General features: G+C 41.6%; 1 protein-coding gene across 2 annotated transcripts in view; it reads right to left on the bottom strand.

The window, feature by feature from the left end:
- ACACA (acetyl-CoA carboxylase alpha) overlaps nucleotides 1–12,780 on the bottom strand; it is a 575,142-nt gene that overhangs the window by 346,635 nt on the left and 215,727 nt on the right. The window lies entirely within an intron of this gene.

Below are 12,780 nucleotides of genomic sequence, written 5' to 3'. Positions count from 1 at the left end.
CATTAAACATAAAAAAATAAAAATATAAGTTCAAAATGCTGGAAAAGTAGACAGAAGACAGGTATAATATCTAGAGTACAGAGCACAAATAAAAATACATGAATAGTAATTTTCAGTATCATCTCTTGAGACTTATACTACACATATTGAAAGCTTACTTTTGAAAAAGGGCATTTGTGCAAGCGTTGTCTGACAATTTATGGCCACCAGCATGTAAGAGAAGACCTAAAGAGTAACTGCATTTTTAAACTTTTAAAACATCATAGATCAGTGGGGGTCCAGGTGCTTAGATGCTTACCAATCACTAAAATGGATAGGCAGAAGCCCTCTTGCTAAGGGCTGTTCCCCACCAAGACTGCAGACGAGCATCTATGAAAAATCTCACTTCGGACTTGGTTGACTTTTTGCACCTCTAAATTAGTAATTGATGGTTGTATAAACCCACAAACCCCACAAATAAAAAACTTCTGACATGTCAAGAAGGTTATCACAACTTTATATATTCTCCTAAATGGATTGTCTAACACCTGTGCATACTGTACTCCCTTCACTTCCCTGCACTTCACCCTTTGGAATATTTCTAATGAGAAAATATCTTGAGTTTCAATTTTCACCCCGGACATTTTTCCCTTGTGATAAACTATCAATCCCCTAATGCCTCAGCACAGCATCACATAACCAGCTAGAGTCAGGGAGGCTGAACCATACTCCATCTTCTTCTTAATTAAAAAAGGAACACAACACAGCATTGTGTTGTTAAGGTACATGATTGTAGAAAAAACAATCCCAAAACGTAAAACTTTAGTCAATTCATGATCTTTACAATCTGGAAAAAAGCAATTTAAGTTGCAGGAGATCCCCAGCAATTAACTACTTGTGTAATATAGCCCATTCAATTTCACGATCTGGTGGCTATAGGTCACGGATGGACACAGGTACAGGTGCTTCTCACAAAATTAGAATATCATCAAAAAGTTTATTTATTTCAGTTCTTCAATATAAAAAGTGAAACTCATATACTATATAGAGTCATTACAAAGTGATTTTACATTTATTTTTTTTAATAATTTAAAAATACGGCGTGGGGACCCCTCTATTCTTGATAACTAGCCTTGCTGACAGTTGACGGCTGAGGGTTGCAGCCCCCAGCTGTGAGTTATCAAAAATACAGGGGAATCCACACCGTTTTTTTTTTTTTTTTTTATTATTTACACTGTGTGCAGAATTATTAGGCAAGTTGTATTTTGATCACATGATACTTTTTATACATGTTGTCCTACTCCAAGCTGTTCAGGCTTGAGAGCCAACTACCAATTAAGTAAATCAGGTGATGTGCATCTCTGTAATGAGGAGGGGTGTTGTCTAATAACATCAAAACCCTATATAAGGTGTGCTTAATTATTAGGCAACTTCCTTTCCTTTGGCAAAATGGGTCAGAAGAGAGATTTGACGGGCTCTGAAAAGTCCAAAATTGTGAGATGTCTTGCAGAGGGATGCAGCAGTCTTGAAATTGCCAAACTTTTGAAGCGTGATCACCGAACAATCAAGCGTTTCATGGAAAATAGCCAACAGGGTCGCAAGAAGTGTGTTGGGCCCATCATAAACTTTATGGAGCATTATATGGGGCTCCTGATTCAATATGGATATTCAAAAACACTTAAGGTACCTTCACACATAACGATATTGTTAACGATATCGTTGCTTTTTGTGATGTAGCAACGATATCGTTAATAAAATCGTTATGTGTGACAGCGACCAACGATCAGGCCCCTGCAGGGAGATCGTTGGTCGCTGAAGAAAAGGCCCCTTCACATTAAGCGACGCTGCAGCGATACCGACAACGATCCGGATCGCTGCAGCGTCGCTGTTTGGTCGCTGGAGAGCTGTCACACAGACCGCTCTCCAGCGACCAACGATGCCGGTAACCAGGGTAAACATCGGGTAACTAAGCGCAGGGCCGCGCTTAGTAACCCGATGTTTACCCTGGTTACCATCCTAAAAGTAAAAAAAAACCAAACACTACATACTTACCTACCGCTGTCTGTCCTCCAGCGCTGTGCTCTGCTCTCCTCCTGCATCCTGCATCGTTGCTCGCTGGAGAGCGGTCTGTGTGACAGCTCTCCAGCGACCAAACAGCGACGCTGCAGCGATCCGGATCGTTGTCGGTATCGCTGCAGCGTCGCTTAATGTGAAGGGGCCTTTAACCTACTGATGTCTCAATTAATTTAACTTTTATTGGTATCTATTTGCATTTTTGACATTTACTGGTAGCTTCTGCATTTTCCACCCTAGGCTTATACTTGAGTCGTTAAGTTTTCCCAGGTTTTTGTGGCAAAATTAGGGGGGTCGGCCTATACTCGGGTCGGCTTATACATATATATATATATATATATATATATATATATATATATATATATATATATATATTATATGACACTCTTCAGCACTGAACTTGCAGAACCAGGAAGGAAAAGTCATGGAATTATGTAAACAACAGGATGGATAGACCTGTTAGTGATATGGAAGTGATGAAAAATGGAACCAAAAATATTAAAAACATTGAAAAGTATTCAGTATCTAGTGTGAGCGTCATGCGCAGAAGTACACACGCTTACATTTATTGGCTCAGAATACAGAGATGCAAAAATAATTATTTTTTCTATAAAACAGTTTTTATTGTGCTTAAGTATAACTTAAAAAACTATAGAAATGTAGTATTGCTGTAATCACATTGACACGAAGAATAAAGTTGCCTAATAAATTTTACTACACCCAGAAAACCATTAAAAACAACAACAACAAAAAAAACAATTCCTGAATTGTTGGCTTTTGTTCATTCTGCTTCCCAAAAACCGTAATAGAAAGAGAATCAAAAAATGTTGTGTCCAAAAATAGTATCAATAAAAATGTTGACTATAAACCCTTACATGACTTTTGGCAGAAAAATGAAAAAAAAATTCTCTCTCAAAATATGGCAATGGAAAAACTTGGACGCCGTATGGCCTATGACTCGGTGGTTTTCATCTATTTAGACGTTTTGTGCACCTCTGAGAAGAAGGACACCACTGAACAGAGGCCAGACGGAGTTCAGAGTAACTCTACTGCCTTATTATAGTGAACTAGATGGTGGCCCGATTCTAAGACATCGGATATTCTAGAATATGTATGTATGTATGTACGTAGCGTTTAGCACAGCCACGTAGTATATAGCACAGCCACAAAGTATATAACACAGCCACGTAGTATATAACACAGCCCACTTAATATATAGCACAGCCCACGTAATATATAGCACAGCCCATGCAATATATAACACTGCCCACGTAGTATATAACACAGCCCACGCAGTATATAACACTGCCCACGTAGTATATAGCAGCCAGGCAGTATATAACACAGCCCACGTAATATATAGAACAGCCCACGTAATATATAGCACAGCCCATGCAATATATAGCACAGCCCACGCAGTATAGAACACTGCCCACGTAATATATAGCAGCCAGGCAGTATATAACACAGCTCACGTAATATATAGCACAGCCCATGTAGTATATAACACAGGCCACGCAGTATATAACACAGGTCACGCAGTATATAACACAGGCCACGCAGTATATAACACAGGCCACGCAGTATATAACATAGGCCCTGCAGTATATAACACAGCCCACATAGTATATAGCAGGGTGGGAACCATATCCCTGTTAAAAAAAAAAATTAAAATTAAAAATAGTTACATACTCACCCTCCTGCGTCCACCGAAGCGAGACCGCTAAGTCATCTGGGTAATTTCGCAATGCATCACTGGGAACGGAAGCTGGTGGCAGCATCACGCGCATTGGTGGACGGCGGAAGGTGAGAATAGCACATTTTCGTTTTTTTAATTATTTTTAACATTATATCTTTTTGCATAGGCAGCATCAACAGTAAAAAGTTGGTCCGGGATGGGGCGACACACTGGCGCTGACTGGAGGGGAGTAGGGAGGGGGCACTGACTGGAGGAGAGTAGGGAGGGGCTAATTCGCGGCCGGACTAAGCCTGCCGGCCGCGACCAATCAGTGACGCAGGATTTCTGTTACAGACAAACAGACGGAAGTACCCCTTAGATGATTATATAGATAGATGGATCCATTAGGGGTTTTATCTGAAACACATCAATCAGAGATTAAGATGGAAATCGCAATATAAGTGCTTTGCATAGAGTGCCTGATAAAAGTGATCCAAATGTTATTTAAAATGTTCCCAATAAAAAAATTAAACTCAATCAAAAAAAAAAGCAAATCTCCACTCAGGTCCGTCATCTGTTAAAGGAAATGTAGGGACTTCCATGTTACCGGTAGCACAAAGGCTCTGTAAAAAAAAAAAAGCCCTACAAAAGAAATTCAGCAAATTCTTGGCTCCCAAATCCAAATGCCCCTCCATTCTGAGCCCCACAGTGTCTAAACCAAATTTAGCATCCACACGTTTGGCATTTCTGTAGAGACGACAGCCTACCTAATTTACAGTTGTGTGTCTCCAGAAGCACAAGCTGGGCAGAATATACTGGGCACTACAACATACTGGGTACTACAACGTACTGGGAACTACAATAGTATATTTGCAATTTTCACTCAGCAACATCCACTACTTCTTGTTTCTGGAAAACATCCATGGAGTCAAAATCATCACTACACTTATAGATAAATTCCCAAAGGGATATAATTTCCAAAATAGGATTACTTGAGGGGGTATTCTGCTCTTCTAGCACTTAAGGACTCTCCACAAACTATTCTAGGAAAATCTGTGCTCCAGAAGGCAAATAGTGCTCCATCCCTCCTGAGTCTCGCCTTGTGGCTAAGAAGTACTGTACAGCCACATACAGTCATGGCCAAAAGTATTGACACCCCTGCAATTCTGTCAGATAATACTAATTTTCTTCCTGAAAATGATTGCAAACACAAATTACTTGGTATTATTATCTTCATTTAATTTGTCTTAAATGAAAAAACACAAAAAGTATTGTCCTAAAGCCAAATTGGATATAATTCCACACCAAACATAAAAAAGGGGGTGGACAAAAGTATTGGCACTGTTCGAAAAATCATGTGATGCTTCTCTAATTTGTGTAATTAACAGCACCTGTAACTTTCCTGTGGCACCTAACAGGTGTTGGCAATAACTAAATCACACTTGCAGCCAGTTGACATGGATTAAAGTTGACTCAAACTCTGTCCTGTGTCCTTGTGTGTACCACATTGAGCATGGAGAAAAGAAAGAAGACCAAAGAACTGTCTGAGGACTTGAGAAACCAAATTAGGAGGAAGCATGAGCAATCTCAAGGCTACAAGTTCATCTCCCAAGACCTGAATGTTCCTGTGTCTACCATGCGCAGTGTCATCAAGAAGTTTAAAGCCCATGGCACTGTGGCTAACCTCCCTAGATGTGGATGAAAAATAAAAATTGACAAGAGATTTCAACGCAAGATTGTGCGGATGTTGGATAAAGAACCTCGACTAACATCCAAACAAGTTCAAGCTGCCCTGCAGTCCGAGGGTACAACAGTGTCAACCTGTACTATCCGTCGGCGTCTGAATGAAAAGGGTCTGCATGGTAGAAGACCCAGGAAGACCCCACTTCTTACCCCAAGACATAAAAAAACCAGGCTGGAGTTTGCCAAAACTTACCTGAAAAAGCCTAAAACGTTTTGGAAGAATGTTCTCTGGTCATGAGACAGAAGTAGAGCTTTTTGGGCAAAGGCATTAACATAGAGTTTACAGGAGAAAAAAAAGAGGCAGTCAAAGAAAATAACACGGTCCCTACAGTCAAACATGGCGGAGGTTCCCTGATGTTTTGGGGTTGCTTTGCTGCCACTGGACTGCTTGACCGTGTGCATGGCATTATGAAGTCTGAAGACTACCAACAAATTTTGCAGCATAATGCAGGGCCCAGTGTGAGAAAGCTGGGTCTCCCTCAGAGGTCATGGGTCTTCCAGCAGGACAATGACCCAAAACACACTTCAAAAAGCACTAGAAAATGGTTTGATAGAAAGCACTGGAGACTTCTAAGGTGGCCAGCAATGAGTCCAGACCTGAATCCCATAGAACACCTGTGGAAAGATTTAAAATGGCAGTTTGGAGAAGGCACCCTTCAAATATCAGGGACCTGGAGCAGTTTGCCAAAGAGGAATGGACTACAATTCCAGCAGAGCTTTAAAAGAAACTCACTGATGGTTACCGGAAGCGGTTGGTCGCAGTTATTTTGGCTAAAGGTTGTGCAACCAAGTATTAGGCTGAGGGTGCCAATACTTTTGTCTGGCCCATTTTTGGAGTTTTGTGTGAAATGATCAATGTTTTGCTTTTTGCTTCATTCTTTTTTGTGTTTTTTCATTTAAGACAAATTAAATGAAAAAAATAATAATACCAAATAATTTGTGTTTGCAATCATTTTCAGGAAGAAAATTAGTATTATATGACAGAATTGCAGGGGTGTCAATACTTTTGGCCATGACTGTATGGGGTATTTCCACGTTCAGCAAAAATTGTGTGACAAAGCTTGATGCCATCTTTACCTATTTTGTTTTGTGAAAATGTAAAATTTGAGGCGAAAACAAATTTTTTGCAGTAAAAATTTAATTATTTTTTTTTCACTGCCCAATGGTATAGAATTCTGTTACACATCTGTGGTGTGAATATGATAACTGCATCCTTAGATAAATTCATTGAGAGGTGTAGTTTGTAAAATGGGGTCACTTATTGGGGGGGTTCTGCTGTCCTGGCGCTTCAGGGGCTCTGCCAGTGGGTCATGGCACCCGCAAACCATAACAGTGAAGTCTGCACTACATTATGACGCGCCTTCACTTCTGAGCTTTGTACTTTGCCTCAAAAGTTGTTCCCAATTACATGTGGGGTATTCGCGTACTTAGGAGAAATTGCACAACAAATTGTATGGTGCAATTTCTCCCGTTACCCTTGTAAAAAAAATTTAAAAATTGGGGCTAAAAAGAAAATTTTTGCAGGAAAACTAATTTTTTTATTTTCACAGCTCAACACTACAGTGGGTTGTGAAAGTATTCACCTTTTTGGCTTTTACTAATTTTGTTACACTATAAAATGTGTTTAAATATTTTTGTAATTCGATTTGTATGTGATGCATCAGCAATAAAAAGTTAACGAAGTGAGAACAATATAGGAAAAATTAAATTTACGGGATCAAATAACTACAAATTGGCATGTGCATATGTATTCACCTTTTTTTGCTGTGAACCCCTAAAAATTTCTGGTGCAAGCAATTACCTTCATAAGTCACATGCTTAGTGAAAGGAAGTCCACTTGTGTGCAATCTAAGTGTCACACGGTTTGTCCGTAAAAATACACATTTTCTGAAAGGCCACAGACAAGGCAACATCATTAAGAGGCACCACTAACCAAACAACACCATGAAGACCAAGGCGATCTCCAAACAAGCCAAGGACAAAGTTGTTGAAAAGTACAAGTCAAGATTGGGTTATTATAAAAATACTAGACTGTGGCCCGATTCTAACGCATCGGGTATTCTAGAATATGCATGTCCCTGTAATATATGGACAATGATGATTCCAGAATTCGCGGCAGACTGTGTCCATCGCTGATTGATCGAGGCAACCTTTATGACATCATCGTCGCCATGGCAACCATTATGACATCATCGTCGCTGTGCCCGTTGCTGATTGGTCGAGGCCTGGCGGCCTCGACCAATCAGAGACGCAGGATGTCTACGTCCTTTATGACATCATCGTCGCTGTGCCCGTTGCTGATTGGTCGAGGCCTGGCGGCCTCGACCAATCAGAGACGCGGGATGTCTACGTCCTTTATGACATCATCGTCGCTGTGCCCGTTGCTGATTGGTCGAGGCCTGGCGGCCTCGACCAATCAGAGACGTGGGATTTCTACGTCGATGCTGTGCCGGTATCTGATTGGTCGGGGCCTGGCAGCCTCGACCAATCAGAGACGCGGGATTTCCAAGACAGACAGACAGACAGACAGACGGAAAAACCCTTAGACAATTATATATATAGATTGCAATCTCAGATGATCCCCAGAGCACCATTAAATCCATTATCATCAAATGGAAAGAACATGGTACCATAACAAAGCTACCAAGAGAGCTGCCCAGCAAGACTCTCAGCTCAATCAAGGAGGGCATGAGAGAGGCAGAACAGAGACCTGTAATGCTTGTTTTGAGTTTGCCAAAAGAAATGTGGGAGACTCTCCAAATGTGTGGCCGAAGGCTTGTGGTCAGGAGAGTCCAAAATTTAACTTTTTGGCCACCAAGTTAATCACTTTGTTTGGCTCCAAACCAACACAGCTCATCACCCAAAGAACATCATCCCCACAGTGAAACATGGTGGGGCAGCATCAAGGAGTGGAGATGTTTTTAAGCAGCAGGGACAGGTAAAATAGTCTGTGTCAAGGGGGAAGATGGATGGTGAAAAATACAGGGGTATTTTTGAGCAAAAATCCCAGTGATTTGAGACTGAAAGGTTCACATTCCAACAAGACAATGACCCAAAACATACTGATAAACCAACACTGGTGTGGATTAAGTGGAAACGTGCAAATGTTTTGGAGTGGCCTAGTCAACGTCCAGACCTTAATCCAATTGAGAATCTCTGATCAGACTTGAAGATCATGTCACTAAAGGAAAACATCTAACTTGAAAGAGCTGGATCAGTTTTGCCTTGAGAAATGGGCAAAAATCACAGTGGAAAGCTCACAGAGACTTATCCAAAGCAACTTGAAGCTGTAATTTGTGCAAAAGGAGGCTCTAAAAGTACTGACTTTGGGGGGGGATGAAAAGTTATGCACACTGAAGTTTTCAGTTATTTTGTCCAATTTGTTGTTTGCTTCACGATAAAAAAATGTTTACAGTTGTAGGCACAGTTGTCTTTACATGAGCTGATTTAACCCCTCTGTGACCTTGGACGTACTATCCCGTCGAGGTGCCCTGGGCTTATCTGACCCTGGACGGGATAGTACGTCATAGCCGATCGGCCGCGCTCACGGGGGGAGCGCGGCCGATCGCGGCCGGGTGTCAGCTGCTTATCGCAGCTGACATCCGGCACTATGTGCCAGGAGCGGTCACGGACCGCCCCCGGCACACCGCGATCAAAGATGATCGCGATGTGCCGGCGGTGCAGGGAAGCACCGCGCAGGGAGGGGGCTCCCTGCGGGCTTCCCTGAGCCCCCCGCAGCAAGGGTCTCCTCACCTCCCTCCCTGCTCGAGCCCCGGATCCAAGATGGCCGCGGATCCGGGTCCTGCAGGGAGGGAGGTGGCTTCACAGAGCCTGCTTAGAGCAGGCACTGTGAAGGCTGCAGCGCTGCATGTCAGATCAGTGATCTGACAGAGTGCTGTGCAAACTGTCAGATCACTGATCTGTGATGTCCCCCCCTGGGACAAAGTAAAAAAGTAAAAAAAAAATTTTCCAAATGTGTAAAAAAAATAAAAAAAAATATTCCAAAATAATGAAAAAAAAAAAAATATTATTCCCATAAATACATTTCTTCATCTAAATAAAAAAAAAAAAACAATAAAAGTACACATATTTAGTATCGCCGCGTCCGTAACGACCCGACCTATAAAACTGTCCCACTAGTTAACCCCTTCAGTAAACACCGTAAGAAAAAAAAAAAAAAAACGAGGCAAAAAACAACGCTTTATTATCATACCGCCGAACAAAAAGTGGAATAACACGCGATCAAAAGGACAGATATAAATAACAATGGTACCGCTGAAAGCGTCATATTGTCCCGCAAAAAAAGAGCCGCCATACAGCATCATCAGCAAAAAAATAAAAAAGTTATAGTCCTGAGAATAAAGCGATGCAAAAATAATTATTTTTTCTGTAAAATAGTTTTTATCGTATAAAAGCACCAAACCATAAAAAAATGATATAAATGAGGTATCGCTGTAATCGTACTGACCCGAAGAATACAACTGATTTATCAATTTTACCAAACGCGGAACGGTATAAACGCCTCCCCCAATAGAAATTCATGAATAGCTGGCTTTTGGTCATTCTTCCTCACAAAAATCGGAATAAAAAGCGATAAAAAAATGTCACGTGCCCAAAAATGTTTTCAATAAAAACGTCAACTCGTCCCGCAAAAAACAAGACCTCACATGACTCTGTGGACCAAAATATGGAAAAATTATAGCTCTCAAAATGTGGTATTGCAAAAAATATTTTTTGCAATAAAAAGGGTCTTTCAGTGTGTGACGGCTGCCAATCATAAAAATCCGCTAAAAAACTCGCTATAAAAGTAAATCAAACCCCCCTTCATCACCCCCTTAGTTAGGGAAAAATAAAAAAAAATGTATTTATATCCATTTTCCCGTTAGGGCTAGGGTTAGGGCTAGGGCTAGGGTTAGGGCTAGGGTTAGGGCTAGGGTTAGGGCTAGGGTTAGGGCTAGGGTTAGGGTTAGGGCTAGGGTTAGGGCTAGGGTTAGGGTTAGGGTTAGGGCTAGGGTTAGGGCTAGGGTTAGGGCTAGGGTTAGGGTTAGGGCTAGGGTTAGGGTTGGGGCTACAGTTAGGGTTGGGGCTAAAGTTAGGGTTAGGGTTTAGATTACATTTACAGTTGGGAATAGGGTTGGGATTAGGGTTAGGGGTGTGTCAGGGTTAGAGGTGTGGTTAGGGTTACCGTTGGAATTAGGGTTAGGGGTGTGTTTAGATTAGGGTTTCAGTTATAATTGGGGGGTTTCCACTGTTTCGGCACATCAGGGCCTCTCCAAACACGACATGGCGTCCGATCTCAATTCCAGCCAATTCTGCGTTGAAAAAGTAAAACAGTGCTCCTTCCCTTCCGAGCTCTCCTGTGTGCCCAAACAGGGGTTTACCCCAACATATGGGGTATCAGCGTACTCAGGACAAATTGGACAACAACTTTTGTGGACCAATTTCTCCTGTTACCCTTGGGAAAATACAAAACTGGGGGCTAAAAAATAATTTTTGTGGGAAAACAAAAAGATTTTTTATTTTCACGGCTCTGCGTTATAAACTGTAGTGAAACACTTGGGGGTTCAAAGCTCTCACAACACATCTAGATAAGTTCATTGAGGGGTCTAGTTTCCAATATGGGGTCACTTGTGGGGGGTTTCTACTGTTTAGGTACATTAGGGGCTCTGCAAACGCAATGTGACGCCTGCAGACCAATCCATCTAAGTCTGCATTCCAAATGATGCTCCTTCCCTTCCGAGCCCTCCCATGCGCCCAAACGGTGGTTCCCCCCCACATATCGGGTATCAGCGTACTCAGGACAAATTGGACAACAACATTTAGGGTCCAATTTCTCCTGCTAACCTTGGAAAAATACAAAACTGGGGGCTAAAATATAATTTTTGTGGAAAAAAAAATATTTTTCATTTGCATGGCTCTGCGTTATAAACTGTAGTGAAATACTTGGGGGTTCAAAGCTCTCACAACACATCAAGATGAGTTCCTTAGGGGGTCTACTTTCCAAAATGGTGTCACTTGTGGGGGGTTTCTACTGTTTAGGTACATTAGGGGCTCTGCAAACGCAATGTGACGCCTGCAGACCATTCCATCTAAGTCTGCATTCCAAATGGCGCTCCTTCCCTTCTGAACCCTCCCATGCGCCCAAACGGTGGTTCCCCCCCACATATGGGGTATCAGCGTACTCAGGACAAATTGGACAACAACTTTTGGGGTCCAATTTCTCCTGTTACCCTAGGGAAAATACAAAACTGGGGGCTAAAAAATAATTTTTGTGGGGAAAAAATTTTGTTTTATTTTTATGGCTCTGCATTATAAACTTATGTGAAGCCCTTGGTGGGTCAAAGTGCTCACCACACATCCAGATAAGTTCCTTAGGGGGTCTACTTTCCAAAATGGTGTCACTTGTGGGGGGTTTCAATGTTTAGGCACATCAGTGGCTCTCCAAACGCAACATGGCGTTCCATCTCAATTCCTGTCAATTTTGCATTGAAAAGTCAAACGGCGCTCCTTCCCTTCCGAGCTCTCCCATGCGCCCAAACAGTGGTTTACTGCCACATATGGGGTATCAGCGTACTCGGGACAAATTGGACAACAACTTTTGAGGTCCAATTTCTTCTCTTACCCTTGGAAAAATAAAAAATTGGGGGCAAAAATATAATTTTTGTGAAAAAATATGATTTTTTATTTTTACGGTTCTGCATTATAAACTTCTGTGAAGCACTTGGTGGGTCAAAGTGCTCACCACACCTCTAGATAAGTTCCTTAGGGGGTCTACTTTCCAAAATGGTGTCACTTGTGGGGGGTTTCAATGTTTAGGCACATCAGTGGCTCTCCAAACGCAACATGGCGTCCCATCTCAATTCCTGTCAATTTTGCATTGAAAAGTCAAATAGCGCTCCTTCCCTTCCGAGCTCTCCCATGCGCCCAAACAGTGGTTTACTGCCACATATGGGGTATCAGCGTACTCAGGACAAATTGGACAACAACTTTTTGGGTCCAATTTCTCCTGTTACCCTTGGTAAAATAAAACAAATTGGAGCTGAAGTAAATTTTTTGTGTAAAAAAGTTAAATGTTCATTTTTATTTAAACATTCCAAAAATTCCTATTAAACACCTGAAGGGTTAATAAACTTCTTGAATGTGGTTTTGAGCACCTTGAGGGGTGCAGTTTTTAGAATGGTGTCACACTTGGGCATTTTCTATCATATAGACCCCTCAAAATGACTTCAAATGAGACGTGGTCCCTAAAAAAAAATGGTGTTGTAAAAATGAGAAATTGCTGGTCAACTTTTAACCCTTATAACTCC

Source organism: Ranitomeya imitator, chromosome 3 (genome assembly GCF_032444005.1).
Source record: "Ranitomeya imitator isolate aRanImi1 chromosome 3, aRanImi1.pri, whole genome shotgun sequence".
Taxonomy (NCBI): domain Eukaryota; kingdom Metazoa; phylum Chordata; class Amphibia; order Anura; family Dendrobatidae; genus Ranitomeya; species Ranitomeya imitator.
This window is presented reverse-complemented; position numbering and strand designations above follow the sequence as displayed.